This window comes from Lycium barbarum, chromosome 3 (genome assembly GCF_019175385.1).
Source record: "Lycium barbarum isolate Lr01 chromosome 3, ASM1917538v2, whole genome shotgun sequence".
NCBI lineage: Eukaryota > Viridiplantae > Streptophyta > Magnoliopsida > Solanales > Solanaceae > Lycium > Lycium barbarum.
In genome coordinates this window covers 80178832-80190173 of record NC_083339.1, presented here as the reverse complement: position 1 = coordinate 80190173, position 11342 = coordinate 80178832, and positions in this window count along the sequence as shown.

Genomic DNA, 11342 nt, shown 5'->3' with positions numbered 1-11342 from the left:
AAGATTGGTTCTGCAGGTGTAGGTCACTAGTTCAGGGTTCGTTGCAGCGGCCTTCTTCCGCTGCAATGGGTTCATTACGACGATCAACGCTTCATGATGATGACCCAAAGAGAGACAAGGGTCCGCTGTAGCGGGCTTTGTTTCATCACGATGAACCCGTTGCATCGAGCCTATTTTCGCTGCAATGAAGGGAATGATTTTATCCCCCACCCTATACAACATAACACCCAAACACATTTGCTCATTAGTCTAATTACATAAACCATAATATTGTTGACAAAATGCTACTGATAGACCACTGCTGGCTTAGCTAGATACCAATTTGACTTACCGAGACACCAATTGGAATCATCTAGATACTAATTGGACTAAGCTTAAGATTTTTCGAAGAGACTGAGATCGCACGATAGGAAGAAAAGAAGCGAGGAATTCCTGGATGTCCCATAGCCTCCCGTGGATGGGCACGGACGTCATCGTACCACTCCACGAGACTCTACTAGACATTGCTATTATACTCGTGAGACCAGTAACTTAGGCTCTGATACCAACTATCACGACCCTATTTCACGGGTCATGCGGGCACTTACCTTATCCCACCTGGCAGGCGAACCCTTACCCAACACTTCCTTCATAACATAGACTTTACAATTAAGGCCAACAATGTCGAAATAAATAAGTAAATAAAATGCCTTTCTAGTATTCACACCTTACAATTTTAACAATACAAATTCTCCGGACCTGCTCTAGATGTGTACAAGAGCTTCTATGACATTCAAGGATGGTCAAGTAAAATAAATAATGACACAGCTTCTGTCTGGAAGAAGATACACAAAGCTGTCGGAGGATATCTACCGCTGCGACACAAAAAAACCTCCAAGGAATAACTTGAAAGCATATATACACCCCAAAAGGAATGTAGCAAGAGTAGCATCAGTACATCACACGTACTGGTAAGCATCATAGGCCGACTAAGATTAGTTCACGCAATATAATATAAAATTAAACAGAATATACATAAGCAAAAGGAAATAATTACAGAAGTATAATAAAATAAATGTAATCTCTCACCAACCGTGTACACAAATGCTAAATGGTAATGTTTTCCCCAATTAGCCATGACCTGCAGGGGACCCATGGTGTCCAAGTACCACTCGTTCCGGAATGAACCTCGGACCACGAGTTCACAACAAGGCCACTTCATCACCTCCTGTCAAATGTGCCTTACGTAGATGTATATGTTCCATCTTCACTTACTATCAATATTATTCATCACAATGTATTATCAACAATTTCCATTACAAGCTATTGTCCAAAATGTCCTAGTTGAACATAAGCAAATCAAAAATACGAAGTGATGCCAAAATCAAAGATGTAGCAATCGAATTACCACAAGTCATAGTAGAACTCGATATTACTCATGCGTATCCATAACGGAAATTACTATAGTAAAGTACGCGCCACCTAACATATCGTGATCCAACCTATATTAAGACCAATTTATAACCGCATCAAGCCCATCCCTTCTAGACCTTCCATGATTACACATGCAACACTAATATCCTTCTTAGAGCAATTAGCTATGTTTCTCACTACTACAAGCCTTTTTTAATGCTAAAATTGTCAATCTATGGTATGTCCAACCGAACTTCTTGTCCGAAGACCTAATCATGCTTTCTCCCGTCAATTCTACGTCATATATACGTTTCACTAATCAAAGTCTAACTCAAGTAAACCATAACCTACCTCGATGCCGAGCAGCTACCATGAGCGCCTTAAAGTCTCCTCTTGTCGTAAATTCTGAACCGAAGCCTTAACAGCGAATTCTTAGAGTTCCACGAACCCAAGATCAAGAGTCAAAATCAAGCATGCATAATTAATCTAGACTCCATGGTGATTAATGTTTCTACGTCATTTACGGAAGATTCTTCTTTTATTAATCTTGAGGGGAAACTCACTACAGGAGGGATTATCTTTAAGATTTTTTTTTAGCAATAACGATGGTTGGGGGCTTACCTTGACGAAGTCTCCAAATGTTCTATCCAAGTAGCTCCAAGGGCGGTCTAGAATAGGGTTTGAGAACAAAAGTAGGACAAACCCTAAAATTGGGCTATTTAAACTATTTTTCTTATTTTGGCTCGCTTCGTTCCTACCAAAGGTTTCTCGCTGCAATGAGCCCGCTGCAGCAGTCACTGCTCCGCTGCACCGAACCTTTTATACCCGGGCTTGCAAAATTTTAATCTACCCAGTTTTGTTCAAGATTCTAATTTCACATAATAATTCTAAGCAAACCTAGCCTTTTAACATCCTAGGACTTGGTTTTGAACGTAACCCACAGAAATTTTATCACAACGACCAATCGGATCATTACACTCATATATTGTTTGATGGATATGCAGCCTCTAGCAAATATGAGAGTGTAGCCTCTGAGGTCTTTGTTATAGAGAGATGAGAGTCTGTGATCCGAGGCTGTTACCGGAGCAGAATAAGTGCTCGTGATCCGAGGACATTTACCAGAGCAAAAGAGGGCTCGCAGGTCCCTCATGGGTCATGACTTTGAGGCATTGCCCTAAGCAATGTGTGTACGGTATATAAAGTTGGCCAGTGCATTTGTGTTGCATGGCTTTGCATATACATTCACTCATTTACATTAACTGAACTTATACTTGAGACTGTTCATTAAGTGTACTTGATTGTTTATCTGCCTACCAGTTAGTTTCTGTCTTTTATATATGTAAACTAATTGTTGTCGATCTAAAATGCTTACCAGCACTAGTGTTGTACTGATACTACTCTTACTGCACTTTTTTCCTTGAGTGCAGAGTTCATCGTTGGGTCTATCTCTCAGCCTCACGAGTGATCCCGAGGCCTACTTGCCAGAGTTTTCAGGGTGAGCTATTAGATGGATCCGCAGCCTAGAGAATCCTCTTGCATACTTGGCTTTTATTAACTCATGAGACAATAATTCTAGCCTTTGTGGCCTATAGTGCTCTATTTAGACTATGTATTATTCAGTTGCTCTTATACTAGCATTCAGACTAGATCCTTAGGTTGTAGTACTTTTTACTTCCGCACTAACTTATTACTTATTATCTATTGAGACTTAGTTTATGATAGTGTTAACTTTCACAATTGATTTAAAGTCTTGTTATTAAGGGAAGGGTTCTCCCACTAATGGGGTTAGTGTGGGTGCCCGTACGATTCACGAGTTGGGTCGTGACAGCAAGTCCGGGCCAAGTTAGGTTAAGTGCCTCGCGATCGTAGCTGGTGGGCCTCGCGATCGCGAAGCCCAAATGTTACCTGGACAATATCTTAAAACCCCCATTTCGAATTTCATCTTCCTAAACTTATTTTAGGGGTTATAGAGCTCGAATTTGAGAGATTTCAAGTGATAAATTCAAGATTCTTCATTGGGATTGGGCTCGATCGGGAGCTCAAAGGAAAGGAAAGGTCGCGGAGTAACTCTTTGACTTCTGATTCATGAAAGTTGAGACTTACTAGCCCCTTTATGTAGCGCTATGTGTTTGTTAATGTAATTACGGGGCGCAATAGGGAATTAGAGGGTCCCTTACCCGTGAGGTGATGATCACTTGTGCGGGTACCCGTGCATTGATATGGGTAACTAAAATACAAAAACATTATGCTTTCTGATGGAGGATGTATGTTTAGCCTTCAGGCCTTGGACGTGGTAGACAAATCCACTAGGTTGGTATGGTTGTTGCTTATTTCATCTATGATAGCCATGTTTTATTGATACTTGTGTATATTGACTTGTCTTGCATTCATCACTCCACATGTCATCTAAATTACGAAAGAGGAATTGATATTGTTTAATTGACTTAATATAATGCATTTTCGTGGTGTACGCATATCCATTACATTCATTCATGATATTATTTGCATCTGTTTGATGAGATATGAGAAAGAAGCTTTAGAGGTTGGATATTAGATATGGTACATGGATGGAGTGATGATGATATTATAGCCTATCGGTTGTTACCCGATGTGATCTGGGAGATCCGGTATTCCGGGAGGGGTATATGACCTCTTGAGTCCCACATGGGTCATGTGAAACCTCCTGTAAGAGTGTGTGTATACCGGTACATATGGCCATTGCATGTGTACTATTCACTTGCATTTCATACTACCTTCACTTGTTTGACTTATTTCCATACCATACTTGTCCGGAATGTTGAAAAGGTTGAATCTTTATGACTATACTTGAAAAGGGACAAACTTTATGAATAAGTTGAGTCGTGGATTCCGTACTTCGATTACTTGAATGCTTATAAACTGTAAACTTTAAGACTAACGAAGCCAGAAAAGGAGTATCGAAAGTACCAACCCTCGTCATCATAATAATATTTGGTCGGTCCACAATTTTGTTGGGTATACATGATTGTCGTACGCACTCTACACTTGTTGCACCTTTTGAGTGCAAGTTCAGATCCTGGTACGAGTGGAGATCGAGGCTCGTAGATTCGTTGGAGCATATCTCAAGAGTCTAGGGTGCGCTGATGATGGTTCCACAGCTCCAGACTCCTTCTTATATTTACTTTCTATCTTTCTTCATTTCAGATAGTATTATTGTAGTATTCCAGACTTTTATTCGGATTAATAACTGTTGTACTCATGACTTCCAGATTTCGCGGAATAGTTTAGCTTAGACTTGTTTCTATTTCAGTTTTGCAAGACTATTTAAGTACTTTGGGTTATTTCCTTTACTTTCTGCATTTACTTTATGTTTTGAAACTTGTTTTGATTTGGGGTTCACCTATGGGCTTGGGTTAGGTGCCCTCATAACACATATGGAATTTTGGATCGTGACACTCAATCAGCTGGCTATGGAAGTTCCAGTGCCTCAGATGAGCTAAGCTATGGAAGAAACTACTTTTTTGGAATGTTCTATCTTCATTTGTTGTACCACACTTAAATGAAGACTCTTTTGAGATAACATGGTTTAGATTTATTTTCATTTTATAAAAAAGTTTTTTCAATTTCCTGCATTTCTTTTTAAAATATTCTCCGAGCAAAAACAAAGTATGCATACCAACATTTCCTTTCCCTTAATAATTCATGCAGCAAGATTGAATCGGACGAGAAGCTAAGAACGAAAATCTGACTTTACTTAGCAGAACAAATTAAAAAACGACCCCAGAGCGAACAATCAATTTTACTACTATTTGATTGATAAGACTTTATTTTTCTATATCATTTCATACATAAAATATCGCTAGAGAAAAGAAAAGAATATTATATGATATGAGATCCCATATATAATTTCAAAATCATTTATCAATTTTGAACAAAAACAACATCAAACTAACTTAATCTATTAGTTATCTTTGGAGGAATTTGAACAATATTCAATAATATTAAGATGGTGATATGTCATGACGAGTTTTGATGATTTGACAAACCTTACTCAAAGAACCAGAATACTACTATGTATGTCGTGGTCTGAGTTTCAAGGGGAACAAATAACGTATCTGGATAAGGGATCTGGTCCTTAGGGGGAATACAAAGGATGTTGCTTTGTCATCATCAAAAACGGAAAATTGATAAGAAATGATATGCTTTGATGACATGACAAACCCTAAGGAACTAGATACAATTAGGTTCACCTATCTAAACTTGGTTAACCTTATGATATCTCATATGCTGCTATTCTAACATGCTCCTTGAAGGATCAGATGCCTGCAGGATTTGCTCATATATGAGAGACCAGATATATTGATTCAGAAGGACCAGATAGGATCAGGTCTCCAGCCCGCTCAGCCAACGGCGCAGCTAGAGAGCTACTGACAGTGTAGCCAGTACTTACAACTTGTTCAAAGAACAGACGAGAAGCCAGGTTCCTTCAGATAAAGGTCATGGTCACTAAAGCGTTGAAAGTCCAAATCCAAAGCTATAAAGTGTGCCGCTGAAAAGTACAATGCTGCTTTACAGTAGCACGTCAGCAAGGCCGATTGATTAATGGTCCAGATTTCAGAGTGGTCGCCTCTACTTTCTCTCTCCTTGCATATAAAGACATCATCTTCTAAGAGAAGACTTATTCTTGCACAATTCAAAATTGCTCCATCCAAAGTGCAAGTTTGCACCTTTCAAGGTATTCCTCAAGAACAGAGCCTCGGCAGCCCGAAGGACTAGATCCAGAACTAAAGATGCTTTAGGTCCTTAGGTTGTTGCGTCTTTGTTATTTTGTAATTAAACCATAAACCTACTTTCAATAAAAAGAAGTTTATTGTAGGTGTTTTGAAGTATCAAAGGTTGCTTGTTGGATGTGTGTTTCCTCAAGCCTTTGAGTGGTACACTAGGCTAGAGTTAGCTTAGTTATATTAGTGTATGAGTGGCTAGTGTTAGTCACTATATTGAATTCTCAAAGGATGCCCTTAAGTGGTACACTAGGCTAGAGTTAGTCTAGGCGTTTTAGTTGAATTCTCAAAGGTTGCTTGTTGGAAGAGTGTCTTCACAAGAACTTTGAGTGGTACACTAGGCTAGAGTTAGTCTAGGTGTATTAGTGTGCTTGGCTAGGGGTAGTCACGTGTGAGGGTTGCATAAGCGTTATTGTAAGGGTGAGGGGTTATGGGAGTTAACTTCTAGCTTGCAATAGAGTTGTAACCTGAGTTTGCTCGGTTAGTGGAGTTGAAATCCTACTTGGGTAGGTCGTGTTTTTTAATTGTTACACCTCGGAAAAATCTTCCTTTGTTGCTCAATGAATGAACTAGTGAGGAGTACGAGCATACGATATTTCCCTGAGTAAGAAGTGACAATTGATGGCCTTAAGTAAGATTTCAAAGGAAATTGCAATAAGAGATAGGTTATGCTCCACAATGACTAATTATGGGTTTTGGAAATATGAAAAGTTGCAAGTTTGCATTCTGGCCAGTTGGTCGTAAAATGAAATACGGACCGTAAAGTGGTATACGGTCCGTAAACTGCCATGTCGTATTTTGGCTTCCAATACTTCAACTTTCTGCCAAATGATCAAATGGTTAAATACGACTTGGAATACGGACCGTAAAGTGGTTTACGGCCCGTAAACTGTGTCCGTAAATCACCACGTCTCAGTTTGAGTTTCTGGTTCTGTTATGATTAAATACGACCACGAAGGACGGTCCGTAAACTAGAATACGGACTGTAAACCAAGTTTACGACCACTGTGCACTTCAAATCAGATTTTTAAGTCATTAAATAAGGCGACCAAGGCTTATTTCCTTTCACTTCTACATCACACCCCCTTCTCTCTAGAATATCTCTCTACATATATTCCACAAGGATTCAAGGATATTTGGTGATCAACAACACAAATCAAGTGAATCAAGTGTAAGGAAACCCATTAAGATCATTCAAGTCAAGAAAATCTTATTGAAGGAAAACTAGGGTTTTTGCTCAAGTGGGGTATTTCGACCAAGGCTCGTTCCTACAACATCTAAGGTAAGATTTATGGTATTTATATGTTGTTTAAGGTATTTGAGAGTTAAAATGCTTGGACATTAGATGAGTATAGGAAAATGGGTCATGAATGATGAATAGTGACATTTTGAGAAATAGTTTGAATTGAGTTATGAGTCTTGATGTATTGTGATGTAAATGTGTTATAAATGATGTTGAGAACATGAGATGAGCAATGTACGTGAATGGACATAGTTGTGTGTTATAGCCATGGATATGAGTAATTGAAAGTAAGTCTAGAAAAGTGGATAATGTGGATGAATAATGATTATTGTTATGGTATTGTGAATGCACTATTGACGTTTGGGAGTTGATACACGCTATGGAGGAATGTCGTATAAATAAAGGAGATGTTGTCCGATTTTCTCTAGCTTTAGCCATGTGTGCTAGTCGTCGATTCTAACGATAGTATGACTTTAATGAAGGTATAAACGCAACCGTTGAAAGAGGACGTGCAAGTGGTAAATAGTCGAACGGAAAAGGTATGTGAGGCTAACCCCTCTTTCATAAGGCATGGTTCTTTGGCCAATCATCCAAATCATTTACGAGCTTATGATGTTCTCCAAACGCTTCTATTTTCAAAGCTACTAACCTTATGATCCTCGATGCTACGATTGTACTAAATTCCTCGTATGACGAGTAGGCCCATTAAGGCAAATGTGACGAATGACGATAATAGTGATAATGATATCGATGACGATAATGATGACGATGATGATAATGATGTTAATAGAAATGATGCTTATGAGCTAGTATATGTATGTACCTATGTATGACTATTATGGAACCCCAAGCTTATGAGGTCGGGTATGCTATGTAAATAAGTATGTATACGATTACGAAACGCGCGCACACCTCTGCAGATGGTACGGACAACGCTGACGCCTTGGTAGGGCCAGGTAGATGTAACCCTGAAGCCTTGGTAGGGCCAGATATGAGTAACCTTGAGCCTTGGTTGGCCAAGTATGTATGAAACACCGATCCTACGTGGTCGGGTATGCTATGTAAATGCTATGTATATGATATGATTATGTATATGATATGAATACGAATATGATATGACTATGTACATGAATATGAATAAGGGCATGTATACGAATACGAGCACACATATGGTACGGGTACTATTATGAATACGCATGATGATGTATGTACACAAATGCGTATTAGCAAATGGAAAGTTCCTAGGAAAGACAAGTAAGTGCATATGACGATGATATTGCCATCTCCCATTCTATGTTATTTCTTATATTGCTACTTATGCTTCTATATTGATATTGATCATGCTTTACATACTCAGTACATTCTTTGTACTGATGTCCTTTTGTTTGTGGACGATGCGTCATGCCCGCAGGTGCACAGGGAGACAGGCTTGATCCATAGCTGCTTACTCAGAGATTACATAGCAGAGCTCCATTTCATTCGGAGCCATAGCTTTTGGGTACTTATTCTTTTGTGTACATAATTATGGGCATAGCGGGGTCCTGTCCCGCTCATGTGATATGTTATACTCTTCTTAGAGGATCGTAGTCACGTGTATATGGTTAGATATGTCTGGCCTTGTCGGCCTATATTTTGTATATCATTCTGATAGCCTTATTGGCTCATGTACATTGATGTGGCATAGATGACAATTATGATATAAAGGCATTGTCGTCCGATGGGACTAGTATGATTGTTCAATAGAAATGTATGCTTAACTATGTGGCTCACCTAGATGTAAGAGTAAGAGTAAGCTAAGGGGGTACCCGGGTGGACTAGCACCGGGTGCTCGTCGCGGCCCTCGAGACGGGTCATGACATTAATCCCTTGAGCAAAGAGTTTTTCATGTAAAAATCTTGTGTTGATTCTTGTACTGAACTGCATAAGGGAACTGCTACATAACTAAGTCCCTCCATATACTGTGTTTGGTGGACACACAGCCTGTAGCAATTGGTATCAAAGCAGGTTTTTTCTAAACAGTTAACACCTAGAAAGGATCTCCATCATGGCTAGTTCACCAAACCTAGAGAAAAGAGAATCTATCACAAGACCACCAAGATCTAATAGAGAATATTATGGATGGTGGAAGGGAAGAAGGCATAACTCTATCATGGCTGAGGATCTAAGCTATGGGACATTATTTGTGATGGCCCTTATGTTCCTATGAAGAGTTGTGAGGGTGGTTCTGTGGCAGGTCCAAAGATTAAGAAGGCTGGAGTGAGAGGAGGTAGTCAAAAATTAATTTATAATGTTTACTTGGATAGTGACTGCTCAAGGCATATAAATGAAAGAGTGGATGATTTCCTCTCACTCAAGGCCTACTAAGGAGGGAGTGTGTCTTTTGAAAATGGCAAGAAAGGTCACAATCTTGGCCACGGCAAAAATTGGTAAGACACCCTCCTATGAACTGAAAATGTGGCACAGAGGAACCTGGTCCCTGCAATACAGAAGAGGCAGCAGAATCTCCAGAAGGCATAAAGGAACCTGGTCTCTTTATCACTCTATTTGCTGAAAGCTAATTCTGCAAGATAGAGGACCAGGTAGCAGACATCTTCACCAAGGCACTAAGTAGGGAGCGCCTTGAAAGAAATCGATAAGAGATGGGTTTGATCGAGCTCAACTTGTTGCCTTTCCTCAAATTTCCTCATGCTTAGCTAAGTTAAGAGGAAAGGTACAATGTTGAAAGGTGTTTTTCGGTGGCATCTAACTCACTCTTGTACCGTTACAGGTACACACACGTGGCAGGGTCAGGACAGCACAAGCATAAGTGACATTGCACATCTTAGAGCTCTTGCCTCGTCTTCAAATTCATCAACGGACCTGGTCCCTATGACTCAGGTTAGTGGTCTGTTCAGTGCTTAATATGTCTCAAATCATCTTGAATATCATGTCATGAAGACTCTTCTGCTTCCTATTCCAACTTAAGCTCTTTAAATGCCTGTCCATCCTGAACCTCTTCGTACTTCAAAAGAAAACCTTTCCTTCTTCAGATCTTGCCAAAGAAAAAATCATCATATCTTAAGCCCAAACATGGGCCCAACAAATATCTGATGGCCATGTAATATCCTTTTCCCTATGAAGTTTAGGTGCTCAATGATTACACGACAGTAAGAATTCTCATTTCAATATATAAATTAATGACGCAAAAACTAGTTGGTTATTATAAAAGTTGTAAAGTAAAGATTGAAAGATATCCATTTAAAGTGTAATGATTAGCCTTTAACGACTGAATTATTCTTTCAAAGTCATCTAAAAATTTTGTTCTGGATTTTAATGCGTACGTTAGGTTTCAGTGAAATTATTACATTAGATGCCCCCAAAGTCTACACATATTTTAGAGTAACTAGTTTTTTAACACATGTGTTGCACGTGTATTTCGTGCTAATCCGTACAAATACACTAAATTATTTAAATATAATAAGAATAGTGTGAGTTGCACTGAAAATGAAGAAGGTAAAAACAAGATTAAATTGATTATGGGTAAACTAGCAACGGATCGCACGGGCCCTATATGACTAATTTCATGTACTTATTTACCTAAAGTCTTTCAGTAAAGTGTTGTAAACAATTTTTAATAACATTCTAATTATTATTGCGTTATATCAATATATACAAATGGTGTTTGATGTATCATCAGTTTAGTTATAACTACACTAAATAGAGTTTAAAAATTAATTTAAAAAAAAAAAATTATCCTCATAAACCTAAATCAAAATTCGGAAATTTTGAAATGAATCCATAATTCAAGGCCAAAGCAACAAAACAAACGCATAAGATTAAACCAAATCTGCGCAAAATAGCATGTCATAGGCTTTGGCCATGTCAAGTTTGAAAATTTTAATGTCCTTGTAACAATTTGAAGCCATGACCATATCAAGCTCGTAGATTTTATATTTGTCATTCAATTT